The sequence below is a fragment of the Varroa destructor genome, unplaced genomic scaffold, assembly GCF_002443255.2.
Source record: "Varroa destructor unplaced genomic scaffold, Vdes_3.0 BEIS01000001.1, whole genome shotgun sequence".
Lineage (NCBI taxonomy): Eukaryota > Metazoa > Arthropoda > Arachnida > Mesostigmata > Varroidae > Varroa > Varroa destructor.
The window spans coordinates 23,124,068-23,144,791 of record NW_019211454.1 but is presented as its reverse complement, the minus strand read 5'-3'; the positions used below and the strand labels follow the sequence as shown (position 1 = coordinate 23,144,791).

The window sequence follows — 20,724 nt, the reverse complement described above, 5'->3', positions numbered from 1 at the left end:
AATCCCTGGTTTTCTACAGATCCAGGGATTTAGTTGCTCTCGAACCATCGACCTTGTTTTTGTACAATACAGAATATGCACTCAGATTTTATACGTCTGTGAAAGTCTGGGTCTTTCTTTGAAGCTACTGGTCACTTATTTCTAACAATTGTAATCTTCTATAGGCATTGTCACTCATTATAAATGGATCTGTCTACGTGGTATGCTCCGTGTACGTCTTAAGTGCATGACGTGCTAGATATCCGAGCAAATCGCTACCGTTACATGCAGTTCTACCACACACGCGACAATGCGTACATTTCCTGATAGATTTTTCCTTTGAAAAAGAAAAATGTGTCATCTCCATCGTTGAACAGATGAATCCCGATAAGCTCCGGTGGGTCGTCGTCATGAAAGGGACATCGCACGGCGAATACGCCAGGAGCAAGCAGACCATTGCGCCGATCGAAACTACTCACTAGCACTCGCGACCAGCTCCCGCTTCCGCCTGCAAAAGCAACGGCAGCGGCAGCTCGGAGTTTGAAATCAAAATCAGAAGATAGAGTGGCCGAGATTCTTCTCGCGAATCCAAGTGTAGTTCACCGTTCTGAATTGGTTCATCGGTCCTTTGGCTTCCTTTTATCAGAGTTGGAATTGCAGCTCTTTGCTGGCCTGTCGAGGTACGGGTAGGCTGCATGAACAGTAACCAACAACCGCTTTCAGTCAGCGAGATGCGTCGACTGTCGGACGTCGTTCCTATTTCAACCAGTAGCAGCGGTGGGAAAATCGATCCGTCACTACGTACCACAGTGGTGCAAATAGACATAGATATGCTCATTATGCTTAGGGACGTTGCTTATTTTATTCGCTGTAGGTATGTTGTTGGCTGGAACAGCAGATAGCGAGCGCTTTCTGTTTCGTGCATACAAAACTGTTTTCATCTTCCCCAACCGCAATGAACGTAGCAACGGGCTTCGAAGTTATTGCTAGAGGTATGACATTGTACGTCCATCTGTTTCAAATTCGTTTGCTAGGATTGAAAATAGTACGCACAATCATCGACATCGATACATATATATATAAGGTTCGGATATATTCTTAGAAATATAAAACACCTAAATTTAGAAGAGTTTTGGGGGACTTCTTGTCGTGAAGGTCATGCGTTCGCTCGCTACTTTCTGTACCAAACGACAGTCCATTCTTTCGATAACAAAACGATACGCCCTTTTCAGAATACGAATGAAGATCAAACTTCATCCATGTTTCATGCGGCTTTTAAAAAGTCCGAGGTAAATCGAACGATATTTGGGTTTGAATTTTAAAGGCCCAAAAAATGATCGAAGTGGTTTAAAAAGCTATTTGTGATATGGGTTGATTTCTGTGATAGAGACTTAGAGTCGAGAGCTGTATATCATTTGTTAATTGAGTTCTCCGGATAAAATGAATGTTTTGTGCCTTTTTGCACTTTTTTTTTTTGAACTTTCTAACCATGCTTAGCCCTTCCGTTTTTGGAAGATTTGGCGTGTTATTAGCCCAAATTCAGTTCCATTGGAACCTTTTGTGTGTAGCGTATCTGAGCGAGTACACCTTAGCGAGTTAAGGCCTAGTGGTATCGCTAAATGCAAGCAGAAAATCACTTACAGTCTATAGGAGCAACATTTTGAGGATGACTTTAATATTTGATTTAAGTAATAAGGATAATTTTAATGAAATAATTGGTTTCAATCGCGACTTGAAAATGGATCTCTGTTGGATGACCTTAACCGTCGCGAATGGTACTCTTACCAGGTTAGGTTTCTGGCTCGGCCATTTCACAGGATCACGCTAGACTTGTATTTCACATAACAGCCAAACTGCTACATATCATTGAGCTCCTTCCCCGCAAGAATATATGAACTCTACGCAACGCACAAATCGTTCTCACGGAAGCGAACGAAAATAAGTTTGCCAGATATTTCGGATAGATAAGAAACCTATGTTTGCTCGATCACCGTTTCAGCAAAACGGAAAGACCAAGCAATAGGTACTATATAAAAAAATCAGCATTTACGGATTAATCATAAATCAACAAGGAGCTTAACGACTGTCTATGGTTCAATGTTTTATCTAATACGAGTAATTATAGTTATCAAGTTCCATAGCTCACTTTTTCTTCCTCAAATAAATTATTCATACAATTCGTGAAGTGATGCCATGTAAATAGTGCTGCTCCTATCTATACGTTTGCCATGCCCGTCCAGGGTAATGTGGTCGAATATTGGAACGTCGAACCACTTATTTGCTACAACGCCCTTTGTCAAAGGCTTTGAGGCGCTCCTCTGAGGCAGTGTATGTATATTGATTTTGTAATTCTGCACGATTGCATCCTATGTTGAGAAATACGCTGCATACCTGCACGTACCTATGCCGCAAGTGATGTATGTGGTACAGACAACAGTTACAACTGCAATAACAGTGACAATAAAGTTGAGCGACATATTGGGGTCAGGCAGATTCAGTCAGGACACGGGCGCTACCCTGCAGCGAAACGCAGCAGTGGTTGTGCAGCGCAATAAAAGCACGGACGGCGATAGTAAATTAATTCGTACCTTAAGCACTGCTAGAACGCCAAAAGGGGGGAGAGAGAGAGAGAGAGAGAGAGATAAAAGTTACGAGCGGTTTACGATAATAACGGGAGGTATTGGGCATCGTATGCACCTAATTCCTAACTTCTAAGGAGTAAGAGTATTTCAGCTTGCCTTAAGTGGTACTAACTTCTAAAAACTAAACTCGCCTACCAAAGAAAACAGCCCTTTGATAAATCTATTTTTATATCTCTGTCTCTAATTTTTAATCGATTGTCCTCTGGTCCGTCGTGTATATATCCGAACAGTGCTCATCTAAAACAGCGGCCATAACTCGGGCGCCAAAGGTATTATCTACAGATTATCAAAGCTTCCTGGAGTTATTTGTTTGCGAACCCTATAGCATTTGTTTCAGGTCTCAGCAAAGCTCTGCAGCAATTTTCGTAAACAATAACTACATAAGTTATGCAATTCTAGTGGTCCCAGTTGCATATTCTCCATTGGGAAGAGTAGTGAGAAATACATGTTGGGCATGCAGAATTTTCAATGACATGATTTGGACGCACAGAAAGCTTTTTCGAAAGGAAAATGCAGACATTATAGCACAGCAAGGCGATGGAGAAGATGTGCGTTAAGGTCCAAACCAAACGATCATTAACAATACCATTTCTAGATAAATGGGGCTTGGATCAGTGTATTAGGTTGTGGAAAAGTATTGGCTGCTTCTCTAGCTAGATGGTCATATCTCAGGTAAAATAGGTTAGGTCAGGTTGCCATTGATATCATTTGAAAACCAAGCAGTAGTAATAGATGTGCTAAAATTATTGGGCTATCTGTAATCAGACTTGTGACGGATCGCCTTAAAGATGATTTAAATTTCTCTGGAAGTTTGTAATATCTTAGAATTTTATCACTATAAAGGTAAAAATGCTGTCCAGACTCGTGAAAATATTCTGCGGTTTATAGTCAAGGAGCATTATTGAAAAAACGGCCCAAAAACTCTTCTGGAAATTTCGATGCGGAAGCTGCTTCCTCTAATAATCGATTAATTAGGAAAAACTCGATGAGAGCTGAGCAGGACGAGACACGTGAATAGCCAGGACATCGCCAGGTAACTAGTCACTGAATGTCGCTTATTAAATAGTTGTGAACCATTTGAAGAAGTCGGGCTATAAAAAGCCTCCACGTTTGGGTGTTAGAAAAAATAACCCAGTAGCGCAACGAAATCGACCCATTTCCAAAGTGAATGATCACAAGTTATGAAAAGTGGCTCACATACGATAATAATGGGCAAAAACAAAAGAAAACTAAACTTTTTGTGCTCTAGCGTCAATTTGTAGCAAAGCCAGACCAAAAAAAGCTATACTACGGGATCGGTACGGAACCGTGCACTATGAATCGCTGCCGCCTGGCGAAAGTTTTACTATCGACGCCTAAAAAAATTATAAAAAGCCATTAAAAAAAGTCGGCCGCAATTAATAAACAGAAAAGGCATTATTTTTTACAATGACAATGGCACACCACGAACATCTTCAGCTTATCTTGAATAAGAAATTTTTTAATGGTAATGCATTCGCCGTGTGGCCTAAGTCCTGCACCGTCGGACTCTGCAATGCGAAACACTAGCTTCTTTTTCTGCAGAAGCCTTTCAGTAATATCAATTTAGTCTTAGACGAGCGACGCAAAGATTGCTCCTGGCAATTTTTCGTGCAGGAACTAAATAATTTCTATAGTGATGAGATCATGGTGTTATTAAAAAATTGTTAAAGGTCATCAATCAAAATGGCTTATACCTAATCTGGCAATGTTATTTTTAAATATAAAATATGATTTAATTTTAAAAAAACGATTAATACATTTTTGACACCCGAATATAAGGGACTGACTCTCAGTAAATTGCCGTTATGTATATATATATACACATGTATACTTGGTAACCATCGCATATCCTAGCACAGACCTGTACAAATTTACTTAAAATTAATACTTAAACAGTGTAATAGAGTGTTCCTTTACTTTATAGTTTGCATAAACGTGCATGTTGATAAGTATTACTTTGAACCGTACGTTCTGTGAGAATCCACTAGAAAGGTTTGAAAAAAGTGGAAGATAGGAAACCCTCGTAGAAAACGTCTATTTTAAACGCAGTTTTTCGCATGAAATAGACAGTCGTTTATGTAAATAGCTCCCATATTTGCCCCCCAAAAAATAATTCCCATATTTGCCAACAGATAGCAACCTTCAATACAGTCGATTAGGTAGTTCATGCTGTTGTATGTTTGTCTTTGTAATCGGCTGGGTTCGGCTGGCAGTATGCTTAATAAATTACTAAGACCATAAAGATTTAATCATCCAACGATATTTGATTGAAAAGCTATAGCTATATGTGGTGATTACGGTAAACTGACAATAAGCGAACGCTACGGCTGGAAAGTCCCGCATCTTCCCTTTTCATGCTTCTAATCGTTTGTTAATTCGAAAAGTAAGAGTATATTTTGTCTGTAATGCTTATAAGATGCTATGGAGCCCAATCTGTCATTGGGCTCCATAGCATCTTGTAAGCATTACAGGATACAGCATTAGGACATAGCCAGGTGCCTCACGATGATACCACAAAAGCAAGTTATTCACCTTGAATTCTCAATAGTAAACATAGGTAGCTTTGTATTGGCTCTATACTGGAACCAGCTCGTTCCTACGCCATTATCCGCAGTGGAAATGTACAAGCGTACTTATCAGTTCTACCATTTTTAATACTTCCCCTCAAATATTAAATCGAACATCTTTTTCACTAAATCAGTAAAAGCCAAGACTTAAGATTTTTCAATATTTTCGTGGGTGGTTTTGAAAATATTGAAAAATTCTTACTGATTTCCCCAAAAAGTCAAGGTCGTCAGCTGTACATATGCACCAGATTATCGTAGGTCGAAGAGTATCTCTGCTGAGTAGCACCATAACTGATACGGATTCGAAATCGTACCTTTTTTTTTTTTTTTTTTACCAGACATTGGAGCAGTACTGTAAATCTAGGTAAATGTTTCTGCAAACGACGTACGCACTCAACAGACAATACAAATATAAAGGAGAGGTTCTAACTGTCCAGAGGCAGAAGTGTGATTTAGTCACTATTCCCTATTAGTGCGTGCATATCCATAGGCATCCCTCAAACTAATCATTTAGAACGTATCTAAAGAGAGCATCAGCATAAATTCGACTACAAATTGTGTACTCGTAGTTTACGTATAAACCGGCGTGTTCCGGCACAAGGTCTGTGCTCGTAGTTTGCGAAGGCCTAGCTAGAAGATCGGAAGTTAACAATCTTACGGAAGACGCTGTAGTAATAAATCCAACCATTTTGTTATTTAGGAGCGTCCATCTATATAGTATAAGTACCAAATATTAAGAGCCTCGTTATCCAACAGCAGTTGCATGGTCCTATTGATTTATCAATTCATATAAATTTACTTGCCCCCACATCGAAACGCGAAAAGTCTCCGTGACGCACGAGGTCCAGACGAAATAATCGTATATAGCTTTTATTTAGGAGAAGGACACGACTGTGAGATCATTGAACTGCTATCCGGTACCGCAGGCCGTGAATAAAAATAGAGTGAACCATAAAGGAATCGATCTTTTCAGACGATATTCATTGTAAATAGGCGACGATGGGAAAAAGCGTCGACAACAATTAATTCAATCACTATTGTAGCCTTGTAGACGTAATACGTAGATCTTCGAACAGACGTAACAGGCTGCTTCGTAGCAATATTCTGGCTCGTTTGCATTCGTATCGGCTTAGTCTGATCGTTCTATACGATGCCATTTATGTCGCTGTATACGTAGGCCTGTCAGTTATAGATACTTAAAACAGGACTAGCAAGCTAAAGCGTACTCACTTCATTTTCTTTTTCAGATAAACTCTACCCGGTGCATTACTATTTTCTTCTTTACTGGGTAGCCGCTTGTGTTTAGATTCTGCGGTCTTCCACTTGGTTCGTAATATACATACGGGCAATCTTTATGCTAGAAAGCTAATAAACTAATTTTCGCCCCTAACAAAGGGTCTAGAACAAGGTCACTCGTTATTTCAATGAAGGTTTCTTACGGCCTGCTCTAAGCTTATCAAACACGCGGAACTTTAAGGCATACAGTATTCCCGAACCGCTCCTGGAGTGTACGCTACAAACGCAAAATCGGTTCGCCGAAACGATAATTTATCGTTTTGGCCATTGGTTACCTTTCACAAATACCGCGACCAATGAACGCGGTCCAGTGTTCGAAATTAGTCACACTTGTATTTATTACTATTTATACCTTTCATTATATAATACAATTAATCGAAAGCTCGACACGAATCCAAACTCAGCTCGAACGGTGCTTCCGTTTATTGTGGTCATTGCGTACCATAGGTCCTAGTACCATTAACTAAATGGACCATATTTCAGAAATGGGTTTCCGAGAAGTTACGGTCAAAACTAACGTGCTCGACCCCCCCCCCCATTATTTCGAAATTATAACACCAGCGATATCAAAGGGAATCTTATTTTCTTGAAAGGCTGCCTGCGGATGCTGAATTCGATCAACCATATTTTTGCGTCGATACTTGGCGGCTTCGTGTGTGAATTCTCAAACCAGCGAAAAAAAACACAAATCTTCAACGAAGATGCTACTAATGACCGTCAATATTAGAATGATACCTATAATCTACTGTGTGATGCTTAAAGAAGAGAAAGTCAACTTGTTTCTGGTTGCGGTTACTAGTTAATTTTATTTATCTAAAAATCTGATGAAAGACAACCACCTTTGGGTAGGTTTTTGGCAGGAAGTTCCGCGAACTACTCAAGCCCCCCATTTCGATACCTTTTATACATATGCGAACGTAATTAGGGAAACGGAACACATAGTAGGCGATTAAAACCACGATTTTCCCTTTGATAATACCAGCCTATAGAGTTGCTTTTCTAGCCCTTTACGAAACTTCGAGGATTTTCTATGGATATAATTGAGAGAACATCAATATGATATATGACTTTTACAGACTACAGGGCTTCGATCGAATAGAAGGGTTGATGAAGAGAATTAGCAACACTGGCAAACTAATACTGGCAACTATTGCAATATTCGTAAGTCTTATTCTGAAGACAAAACATTACTATGACATTTTTGTTTATAGTTTTTGGCGGAAACGCTCGCCGAGGAAGTGCTAACGGCGTCTGCCAGCCGTTATGCGTCATATCTTTGTGTGGGCATCTTTCTTCGTAAGGGCTCGGAAGGATTTTTGGTAGTATCATTATTGTTACGATAATCCTTGCTATTCCTATTAATACTATTTTATCAAATAGCGGAACTAATAAAATGAACAAAGTGTTCCGAAACATGAGGGAGCTTAAGACCGAACGGAACTATTGCCCGCCCTCGGGTGCTGCGGCCGCTCCCTCAACTACGATTATTATGAGTAATGAATAATGAAATAATTATCAGCCCCGTATCCTCTTCAAGCCATCTTCTCAAGCTATGAGCAATAAGTCCTGATGAAATGCAGCTCAGCGCGGAACAGCACTGACCTTGATTTCCTACTAATTCGGGTTCCCGCTGGGCTCAGCACCCGCGGCAACAAGCTCTATATGTACTGATATCGACACATTGAAGGTGCTTGGCCCTGTTCCAAGCGAAGTGTATTCGTTATTCTTACTAAAATCCATTCTTCAACTCGTGTCTGCCTTCAAGCAGCCGGAGTGTTTCCCACGCGTTCCACTGTTCCAAATGGCGCACCGGTCGCTCGGTCGGTCGGTCGGTGGGGCGATCTTTTCTGTCGTTGCTCGTGCTCTCTGAATCTGTTTACGGACAAGCCTACGGGGGCTTCCAACCAGCACCACGCTGCCACAACGCACATTCACGGTCACGCATACAAACAGAGTTGTACATGTAAAGTCTATGTTTATTTATACTTACGTGCGGAACTATTTGTCTAGCAGCAGCGGCACCAGCGATCCATCCGTGTAGTCCAGACGCTGCATGTGTGCAGGAGCGCAAGTTGAAGGAACAGTTCTCGCGCCACGATTTTAGTCCGCCTTAAAATGAGTCATCAGAGTTAGCCAATGACGATAAATTATGGTTACGGCCGTTGTGCATCTAAAAGCAATCTTGCAAGGGCTCAATACGGTCTGGATCAGCGACAAGACATTCAAGTGGAGCTACTCCCGCGACAAGTATACATCGTGCCTACAATGCATTTAGATACGTCGTAGCCCACAAGTTTGTGCCCAACCATGTCTACATCTCGTAATGTCGGATAATGATAGGCAGTGATACCAGATTGAGCAAGTAACTGACCGTATCGTATCTCAAGCAGGATTATTCCGAGATGCTTCGTCGCGACATCCATCAAAGCTGTAGTTACTTCACGCAGAGTCGTGAAGTTGAATTACATGTGTTTCAACAGCTTAAGATAATCCCACAGGCGGCGTATCCCAATACAGCTATTACGGTTTCTAGTAGGAACCCGTTGCTTACGGGGTCCACCTCTAACACAGAGGCAAGCATTGTACGCGTTGTCTGCAACATGGGCTAGCGAAGTTTAATCCTCTGTTGTCAACCAGGACTGGTCCTAGCCGTTCTACAGATACTAGAGCGACCACTTCTATGGGACCAAAAGCTAGTTAGCGAGTCTGGCAGAAACAGTCATAGCAGCAGCAGTAGAGCGCTACAGAGTTCGAGAGAACGGAACGGCGAAATTGAGTCAAATGAAGCTTTTCGATCTAACATCCAACAAAGACGGTCGTCGAAGCATGTCAAACACAGTCAGTGTCATGGTGACGATAGAATGGCGACAAACGAAAAAGTGCCGCCCCATACGAAATCTCGGAAAAGAAAGATCTTTGTTGAGTGCTCACTAATTTGTCGCCGACATAATACTATAACAACAATAGAAAGTCTGGCCATGTAACAATTCCGCCAGTCCGACTGGACTGCTATCTATCACTCGTGTTACGACACATAAGTGAGAGGAAACTTTGTTTTTTTTTTCTCTACGGAGGGGTAACTAGATCTAGTTAATATATAGTCTAGGTTAAGGGTAAATTCTTCGCAGAAAACTGAGCCTGCTGCCGTGTTATGATCATCAAGGTTCTCATGTTATGGTTGACGTTCGTTGAGAAAACGGGCACTCGCGACAAAAGACACATATAATCCAAAGTATATATTTTGAACGCCTTTCATTTAAGGCAGAACAGTGCTTTTGAACGTTATAGAAGCGTTAACAAATGCTCATCAATTCTACAAGCCTCAAAAAATAATTAACAGTTCATTGAGGGCTTGCCAGTAACTCCTAAATTTTCACCTACTTCACCACTGGTGAACTCTAAATGAAGTCTTCATAAAATAAGTTAGAGATATTTTCGATCACTCAATGTGCTCAACAAAACTCTTTCTTAAAATAAGCAATAGTAGATAGTGAGAGCAACGCTAAGAACTTGAGTCGGTAATGTTACTTAATGAATTTACCGCGATTCATGTAGATGCGGTAGCTAGATCTATAGCTTGTAAAAAGTAATATTGATTTTGATAAAATGACAAGATACAATGCTACTGAAAACACACATCATAATAGGCTGAATCTTCGATTGCAAGGCACAAAGGTTTCTGATTCCTGAAGTCTCGAGGGAAGACGCCTTCATTCAGTTTTAAGCCTATGGACTTGATGTTTCTATATAGAATACATTAACAATATTACTCCTAGAGCTCTGTGGGTAATTTCGATGGTAATTCCTTTATTATCATTCAATGGCAATTACGACTGCTACAACGAGGCAGTCTACCCGCGGACGCCTCAGCATGCTAGGTTGTTAACGTTAGAAGACGAGCAAACAGAGAAACTAACGGAAAAGTTTATCGACAGACACAGATCAAAGTAAAATGTAAGGCTTTTCGTGTATTGAACGATCCTGATTTTCAAACGAAGCGAAATGTTCATTTTGGAATGCTTTGTATCAATAGCCTTCATCTCTATCGATTCTAAAACTGTTTTTCTTTGTACTATACCGTTTGCCTGCTAATACCACTCCATCTCAAATCTAGGAGCACTTCTCAGTAAATTCTATCTGATCTGTAAGATATATCGAGCTCTACTATTTTCCTTTTTTTTTTTTTTTTTTTTTTTTTTTAGCAAATAGCTGCTTCGTACATCGTTCAGCTTAATAAATAGTACCAATTTTCTCGTAACAGGAATCTAGCTAGCACTCATAGAGGCCTTTTGACTATTCAAGAGGGCTAGTTAGCTCAAAGCCTGTGTTCGATGCGTAGATATACCTACATACGGACCTAAATGAATTCATTGCACGCCGGTTAGGTTCGTGCACAGGGCGCAGAGGTGACATTCATTGGGCTGAGGTGGCTTGTATGCACATGTTCCCATTTGTATCTATAGATGCATCCCGATCTATATCGATGATGCTAGGGGAGACTGCACCATAAATGATCGCTCACACATACCGCCCTTAAATCGCCGACGAGACGATAACTAAGGCCGCTACTAATGATGTAACGCGATTCCCTCTCGTTTTTCAAATCTTAGCCAAATTAATAGGCTACTGTGTTTTTCACTGTCAGGATTATCGTGTTTGTATGACAGCAGCGAGAATTACTAGCAAAGAAAATACTACCAGGTCCTCTAAATCACTACCTTTGTTTACTCCTTGGTGTCCTCTCAATGACATAACAAAATCGAATGATTGTGATAATACTACTCTTATAGGTGCCATCTTTAGGACAATTTACATAGGTCCAGAATATAGATAGAAAATAGGTCCGTAATTTAATTTCATGGAAACGTGATCCTATTGTGGTCCTGAAGTATACCGGGCGCTTTCGTCCTTCTACGATATTGAAGACCTCAATTGTTATTAGTCGACCGCGCTATCATGTGCGATACAGCATTCCTTTACTTATCAATATGGATCTAACTTTGAATTTTTAGTTTGTGAAATTAGTAGTAGTGAACGTGAGCCAGTCAAACCGTGGGTCATCCGCACATATCACTAAGCATTCTTCCATTTTTACCGATGGGTCGCAAGATCATCAACGTAATTTCATTTTTTGTGTCTTATGCCGTTAAAAAATGTCCCAACATTGTTTCCAACCATAAACTCAGGCAATAAATGTTACATTTAAGAGAAATACACATTTCCGACATGGCTAAACGATGTCTTCACATTCACTGCATGCACTTCGACGTCGGGGGCATTAGGTGTACAGAATTGTGCTAGCAACAGTAATAAGTACGGTCAAGCAACAAAGAATACGTACTAATAATAGAAACTGGACGGAAATAGAAGCATGCAAACATTGAAGAGGGCTAGCGGGCAAGGCAATAGCATAGCTTTTTTTGTAGAGTACAATTTGACTTGATTCTGGCAGCAGACGAACTTTTATACAGACTACATGAAATTTCACTACACTTTAGCAATGAATATCAGTGCTTCATTTTCTGATTTCATTACTGGTAGAACAGTATGTGTTCGATAACGTAGGATTCAGCTGTTATAGTGATGGCGATGGTAAGCAAGACCGGCCTGCCAAATGAATAATTTCTCGGCCAGAATAAAAAAGAAGCCAAAGGAATCAACTGCTCGGAAAAACCTTCAGTCATTAGGCCGATCTCCATTTCGACCGCAAAGACGAAAGTGTGCCAGTCAGGGAACTTACTGAAGGGTGACGCGTCTACATTAAATTCTCACAATAGTTTTTCAGATCAGAATTATTCAGAGATGGCTGGGTGGATCAGCAGACACACCAAGTTATTCCTCTCTTATCGTCGCTTAGTCACATGGAGTTGGACCCTGGCCAGTGAAGAGATTACAGTAGAAAATAAAAAATCTAACTCCATCTACCCCCGATTCGTCATTTTCCCCGACCGCGTAAGTTCAGTGGTAAGAGATTTGCGTACTGCAGAAAGATATCAGCTTTGTGTGATGAGCCGCGTTACGCTGTCCCGTTTCATGGCATACGTATGCACTAGCCAGCCGTTATAGAGCCACTGTTTGTTTAGTTAACTGCCGGACAAGTAGATAGGGCGAGATGACGGCAGCAGTGCTTGGGATCCTTTGGGCATATCAAGAAAAGGACAGCTGTTCAATTCGGCCTTGTGCACGTGAACATTTGAGGAAATAGAGCAATATTTTCAAGGAGAAGGTAAGATAAAACGGTAGGCGCCAGTGGGCGGGAATATAATAGCCGACAGTTAGTCAGATTCCCGTTGGAGAACGATGCTAGAAACCTGAGGACATACATTATGAGGTTCTTCTGTTTTTTAGATTCATTCATATACACGTAGCTACCCACTTGAATAAACTTGCAAGAAAATATGTGCCATCTATGAGACAAAGGGTGTCGCTAACCGTAAGAGAATCTGAAACATGACAGAGGGAAACAGTTAGCTGAACAAAAGGCTAACAATTAGATAGACTGAGGGGCGCGAGTCGACGTTTGTTTGTGCGAACTAATTATATCACGCAAGTTCGTTTGATAAACTGACTGATGACTCGGTAGCGCTTTCTCTTTTCGGATGAGCCATATGCTCTACCGGGGTCTGGGGAGTCACTTAATCTCTATCGATACTACAATGGCAAATTTGCAAGCCAAAATAATGATGAACCAAGCAGCAGTTCCCTTACGGAGAGGACAACTGGCACGAGGGTATCAATCACTGTTTTGTTCCTGGCGTAGTACACTAAGAGATGAATTTTCATGTAATCATTAGTGGCCTACGTCGAGAGTGTCATCGTAGAACGATCCGGTGATCCTGGTAATGAGGAAGTCTAGCTACCAAAGACCTGTTTCAATCCTTCAGTCATACTTTGCGACCCCCCCATCTTTCTCTCTCCCATGGAGAAAAAAGGCTGCGTTATCAGACATTTCGGAATCGGCGTGGAATAGTTACAATTTTAACTATTTGCAACATAAATTCGTATGCTTACAAGGCACGTGAAGCCCACGTTGTCTGTGTAGGCGCACATTAACCCGCTAAAATGGCCCAGTTTTCCGCTGCCAAATAATGAGTGAGTGATGCTGATCGTGCGAAAACCCAGTAAGATCGCTATGGTATTATAAATATAAATAGACCTAAAGTGGTTATTGGCTATGAAGAGTTGTGTTAAATTATCAGAAAACAACCAACAATTTCAGAACCGAACCCGATGCGTATGGATCGTCCAGGACCTAGACAAGGGGTATGAAACATTACAAAAACGTTATTCGTTGTTTTTGTTTATCGCTGAACTGGCAGCAATTCAAGCGAAATCACCAAATCAGTAGACGTAGAGTTTGAGGGGAAGCAAGTTTAACCATCACTTTTAGTCCCCATAACGGTGGTCGCGTGCAGCTCACATCCTATTGGAAATACAAACAGTAATTATTCTGCTAACTCTGCAGACGTGCCGACGACGGCGGTGGCGCCATCACTGGAAGCAGTGCTAGTAACAGTTGTGATCGAGGCAAGTTTGCCTATTGGCCCCATGCCGATCGTCTAGGACTACTAGTAGGAGATAGAACAGCAGTTCGGAAATCAGCGCCCAGTGGTTTCTTACCCCTACTATTTTCCAAATTGCTATGCTACTGCTACTTCATCGAACGAACAGCTCCTTCGATTTTTCCTTAGGCGGAAGCGTTAAGAAAACGCAGCCAGGCGCTACAAGGCGCTAGCGACAGCGGTGGCAACGGGTTAAGGCGCGACAAATGGGTCTGCAAACAGAAACAAGCGGAAGAAGAAGTACATACCAACTGCGACTGGTTTATAGCGATTTGCAGTACTTTCAAAGTGGAGTGCAAGCTCAGAGAGGGTGAGCAATTTTGGGGCCGAAATGGCCGGGTATTTTTGAAATGGGCGGTGGCAACTCGACATGAGTTTTGTCGGGTTGCCAAGAATAAGAATCGCTAAATCGATGTCACCTCTCTTTCAGCCGAGATAATCGTATAACGAATTATATTCAAGTAACTGTGTTAAACACACGACCGTACCAAATGTAACGTGCAGAAGCAGATCTGAGCTGAATGTTAATGTTTGGCGCGCTTTGCAAGGGCCATTCAGATCTCCAAATGTGATACGTATGTAGATGTGCCTTTTTGGTACAGTTGAGCGATCAACAATGACTTTAGGGCGGTAATGAGTGTAAACTGAAATATTTATTTACCAAATTAAATACCAAAGCAAATATTTTTATTACTGTACCAGCTATTATATATATATATATATATGTATATATACTATATAAACCAATTATTTACTATGCAAATTGCTAGTTGGTTTCGCTATCAAAATAATCTATCTGTGTGTATAACACTAGGTGTAATAACAACATAAGTCACTCGATTTATGTAGCTATCGTAATGCTAGGTTTGTTGAACCACAGCATAATGTAAATGGTTCCAGTCAAAATGTCGGCATCCTTTCCAGTTTTCATTGTTGTATGTGTGTTATATACACACATCTTCACATGTGCGATGTAATCGCATTACCTCTAGAGCAGTTCTATGTAAAGTGAGGGGAGTCACAGGTAGCGGCTGTGCAATATAAGAACGTTAATCAAGCTTAGTGTCAGGTTTTCAGCAAAGCACGCGACATTTTTCAAAACATCGGTCACACTAGTACCGATATCGGTTGCACCCCCCCCCCCCGCCCCCCTCCCGAGAGCAGCGGCGAGAGCCTCGGCAACATCAATGAATGCAATAACTGTGATAAAAGTGAAGACACGAAGACCAATAAACATGACGCATAACACCATGTCTGATTGATTAACAGGAGCCAGGCCAATTCATGTGATAACGCTATGGGAATGCGACGACGCTTCAAGGGTCAACACTCCAATGCACTAACCCACTACGTAGTATCAGGACCCACTCAGAAACGGCCCTCGGCTTAACTGAAGATCTAAGAGCTCTGTGTTGGCCGCTGGCTCACATCGTAGAGCTTTTCAGTCTTTATTCTCATGAATGAAGTACCAACTGTTGGTTCAGGTAGGAACGATGTCTAGGACACCATGTTTGTCCCGCCCCGGAGAATGTCCAGGACAGCCTGCAACAAAAAGGCAGCTTCAGTTGAGTATGTGATAAGGAAATCGAGTTGTGCTATCTGAGTATTTCGAGGATTATAAATACTTACTGGCTATACACATATTGATGAAGGAAGAGCAGGCATATGGGGCAAATATGGCAAGGAATAATGGTGAATCAACAATTTGATTGCGCGCAGCTATTTCTGGCCCTCCTTGTTTTTTGACATCGTTTCCGCTATACCGAACCTTTAATTTTCTAAATCCAGCACTTGTATTTAGCAAGCATCAGCTGTGTATGTAACGATCACACTGGCTATGGCAATTGTATGAGCTAGAGCGGCCGCATTTGTACAGTGTGTACACTGTGCAGATTCAGCTGTACATACATATATGCTAGGTTGATATATCGGTGCCCATTTATTTCGAAAACCAAAAGAGAAAGCAGATTGAACATCGTCTGATAACGATCGTTATCAGTCAGAAAAAAGAAACAAACATTTTATAGTAATGGTATGCATTGGATTATTTGAAGAATAATATCTATGCTACACCTGCACAGTGTGCCTGCACAATATTTGTACGCATCATACCGAAAACATATCGTTTTTTTGTCGCTAAGACGCAGAAATGTTCTCTTTTGCCACAATAGCTAGAAGCATATCATTTGGCTGTAAGACCAAGTTTTTAAAGGGGGCACTCAGCCTTGTGCAAGGGGGCGCTTCGTACACTCGTTTCCTGATGCCCGCTATTTATTCTCACCGATTAAAACGCAGTTTGAACCTCCGAAATCTCTGCATGTCATTAGTTCATCAGGAGTATGAACAAAAGATGAAAGGGATTCACCCAGATTTTTTTTCTCATTGAGGCGGCAGTAAGTTTAGAATGGAAGGGGCCGTGCAGAACGAATGCATTATATACTTGCTTATAAAATACTTAATACACGGCCTTTACAACATATTTACGTTTCGCCAAGTTGAAAGTTTCCGCTGACCAATCTACGCCCGTCTTTACATAACGGTTTGTACTGTGTGTGGCCATATCTTGATAATGAGCACCGGGCGGTTGGCTGGTCACTAACGAGATTTGCACGAACTTCTACTGAGTTTTCAAGTTCTGTTGTTACCGCTGTGAACAATCGGCTAAACATCGATTGAAGGGGCCAATTTTTACAACATATTATTCACGTTTTATAGGTTCCTGTAAGAGTTTTCTAACATTTTCAGAGCACCTCTTCACTTTTACCCGTTCTACCCCAAAAAAAAATCACCATAGGTTTTCGTATATTATTTAGCAGCGCGGCTACGGTCGTACTATGCGTTGGTAACTTCTTCGATCTTTCTAACTTCAGCCGTAAGACGCATCCCTTCGATCCCAGTTAGGAGAAGTGGTCTTGCTGTCGTAATCTATCAGAGTGCGGCCTTGTTTTACCTGAGAGCTAGAAGGCAAAAACCATATTCCCGTTTCATCTCTCTCTTTAAGGAGAAACACCAGAATTGGCTGGACTGATAAATCCCCTCACATGATTGTTGCCGCTTAATCGTATGTAACTATCTGTAACATAGGCACCGGACTGCAAATGAAGTCGGCTATCGGCTTGTCTAAATTCAGTTATCTGTTATTATTATTATTTTAGTGAGGTAAAAAAAGTGCTTTTTGTCGCCTGTATTTGTGGTACGTTGCCCTGCTGCTGCTGGCCTCGTTGTTTGTGTGACGCAATACTAAAACGGGAGTGAAGTAGAAAAGTGCTGAAAGAATAACTCCGTGTCGGCCCCGCTCTCTTCGGGACGAGTTTGTTCTGCGATCGGTCGTTGAAGCTGATGGCGATGAAAAGGTGTGGTCTCGGCAGCTAGCCTGTGACGTTAGACTGCTTTCTGAAAAAGTGTTCACTGTCTTTCGGGACATTAGGCCGAGATGGCGGGGGCGTCTGAGTCAGAGTTCCTCCACAGGGAGCTAGAGGAAACTGAAAGATCCAAAGACGAACAAGTTAGAAAATGCCTCTGCCGATCTGGAAAGGAATCCGATTGTATTGGCCGCAAAACACTATCGTTCAATAGGAAAAAAAGATTGCCCTCGTTTGGCGCTTAAAGAGTGCATTTGTGGGCGCTTCCACTCCCAAACGAATGACTAAATGAATGAAAGTTCAAAAAAAAACGAAGAGAATAATTATAAAAGCACTACAGCCTGTACAGTCTACAACTGAAGCTATAGCAGCGGTTGATATTTATGGCTAATAGATGTATATATATATAGATATATATATATATATATATATATATATATATATATATGCAAAAGCCCCGAAAAGCATTTGTTTGTCGACCGCACTCGTCAAAAGGCTCGAGATAAAATGAATATCTTATTGAAGATCATATTATTACAAGCAAAGACATCTATTACATTCGGCTTGAAGCTATGCATAGGTCCGGTAGCTAATTATCAAACTATCCGTCAAGAGCTCGATATATTTACGACGTAGCATTTAAGTTTAATAAGAAAGAAAGGTATTATTGCCCAGGGACATTCCTTAAACACATTGCCAATCCCGGGTAATCGAATCATAAGGATGTTTTAGGGGTGAATTGTCTATCTGGGGTTCGGTCTGGAGACGTCAGAACTTGTATTTACCCTGAATATCTTATAGGGTATTCAGAAAGCTTGGTCGCTTTCGAAGGTAACCTTCTGTACAATTCATTTTACCCTTGGCTGTGTAAAAACAAGAAAAAAACAATAAAAAAGAGGTAAACAATCTCGAAAAAACTTTGCACTATAGGTATCTATAATAATTATGGTGGAAGAGATTGTTTTCTAGGGTTTTTTTTGCTTTCGAAAACGCAACCGCTGTCATAATTGCAGTCTCTCAAATAAATAAAATATCTGAATATGTATTTGCAGCACACAAAGGCACATTTGTTCTCTAAATAGTTATACCTTGGTTCATCTACTGGAACGCCTTAAGCTATAGTGTTCGTTTCAGATTTTTACCTTTTCGATATTATTTTTATACCAATAACTTTAAAAATTTACTGCATTCATTATTTACTTATAGATATCACATTATCTCGTATTTACAAGTATCAAATAATTTTGTGAAACATCGTTTAATGTCTTTTTGTGAGCTCGGCTGTCGATGTTGGGCTCTATGGGTCTTTCCTCTGATAGGATTGACTAGTATCAAAGTGTCCTTATGCCGCCATTCGTGTCTACCTTGAACGAGCAGTCAAAAGACGAGTACAGAATTGAAATACAGGGCGAACACAAACGCCAAACAGTCCGGTCAAGGGTGTATAGAGATACTTGGAGGTTACTAACGTAGTCGCGCGATGTTCGCTCGTCGATAGGACGCCACTGCACTAGGACTATAGCAGAAAATAGGGAGACAAATCGAACAAGGGGGGTGTCTGTTAATTAAACGAATCAACCCCCATTAGTTAAATGAAACTCTTGCCATCTGCACGACTGGCGGCGGAAGTAGCAGCAAACCTCTTTTATCTCCTACTGTATGTTACTACGATGGCAGTTGGGCGACAAAACACAGAGAGCAAATCGCGTTCCCTGCCATCAAATCGATGAATCTTCTGTTTTCCAGGTAATCTTCCTCAGTTCCCGGCCGTGGTAGCTCCAGTGACTTCATCCCATGTTTCATCCAACCGCCTATGGAACATCAGCCAGAGTTACAACGAAGATCAGCTGCATAGCAAATTGCAGAAGCCAGCAGACGCTCACATCTATCTTCACTGAACACCTTTTGACGCAATCGCTTCTTCGACGTACTTTGTCTTTCTTTCGGTCGCTGCCCGACTCCTGCTACTCAGACCTCAACAAGATTCGGGTGCAAATAGCAGCAAGACATTATAAATATTTCAAACTAACGGCGAATGCTTTTTAATACGTTACATGACAAGCAATATGGGCGGATTCTGCTTTGTTTTTGCATTTAGGGATTTAGCTAGATACGCTCTGATGCATACTATGTAACTTCTGTTAGCGACAAGGTGAGCACGTTTCCTGTAGAAGCGGCTGACAGTACAGGATCTTGGCAGGATGTGGCTGGTTCATCAGGGCATCGCTGAAGCGACGTGTGGATCGAAACTGTCCTCGGTTGGATTGGCACTTCCCTGCCGGAAGTTGGTGGCGTTATGCCTGGCATAGTTTGTACAAGAGGGATGTTGTTTTTATGTAGACTATCATTTTTGCTTGCCGTCCTTCATACATGAAGAAAAGTTATTTGAGTTAAGCCTTTTATCCTGACGGGCGATGGTGGAGGCAACTGTTTTGCGATATCTATGCTAGAACGGTGCTTTCTCTGCTGGACGATACAGGTGATCTATACAGACACATTCAAATATACTCACATTATATTACCTGATGCCGCTTAGAGTTTTTTCGTCGAACGATGGCAAACTACTAGCATCTATTTTACATAGACACATCTGTTCATAAGATGACCTTGACGAAGATCTGAATGCGGGCGCTCACATACGTACTACAACAACGTAATGGATGATAACGATATATATATATATATATATATATATATATAAGCCGCCGTCCCGTTTCACAAGGGTCGAAGACTGATGAATTCCACTTAGTAGTAAAGTCATATAAATTATCGCCGAATACAGAAAAAAGTAAAATTCATTATTACAATCTAAACATGTATAAGAGATACCTGTATTTGTATAAGGATATGTAATTTGGTCGTACGTAACAATGCTGCTTTGAATATTCACGTGACGCAGTAATTCAAAATTGTCTACTAAGCTTTTATTTGAAAGCTTAAGGATTTCACAAAGTGACATTGATCGTTTGGGGGAAGAGACAGCTATACTACCATAGCTACGCATGTTTTACCCAGTTTCAGTTGGTTCTCTGTTGATTTATCCCCGATGCCATTCCACTGCCTGGCTGACTCTGTGTTAGCCTTTAATCTTAATCGTTCCTCATTCTCGCCCCCCATATAGATCCTTGTTGTAGGTTGGCAGAGGCTGACATATACACCGACCAGCCAACACCTCCCGTGATCGCACCCCCGTCGCCTGCCAGTGTCAGCACAGCAAGACGCAGAGATGGCTCTCCCTTACTGCCTTCCCCTGTTTCTGCCGTAGCAACACCCCTATCAACACCCGTTGCGTAGT

The 20,724-nt window shown here is 41.3% G+C and overlaps 1 long non-coding RNA gene across 1 annotated transcript in view; it reads left to right on the top strand.

Moving 5' to 3' along the window:
- LOC147758403 (uncharacterized) overlaps positions 1–19,453 on the top strand; it is a 67,696-nt gene extending 48,243 nt beyond the window's left edge. Inside the window, exon 2 of the long non-coding RNA XR_015325888.1 lies at positions 19,176–19,453. This is a non-coding gene — a long non-coding RNA (uncharacterized LOC147758403). The remainder of the gene's footprint in view (positions 1–19,175) is intronic.
- Positions 19,454–20,724: the final 1,271 nt, after the last annotated feature.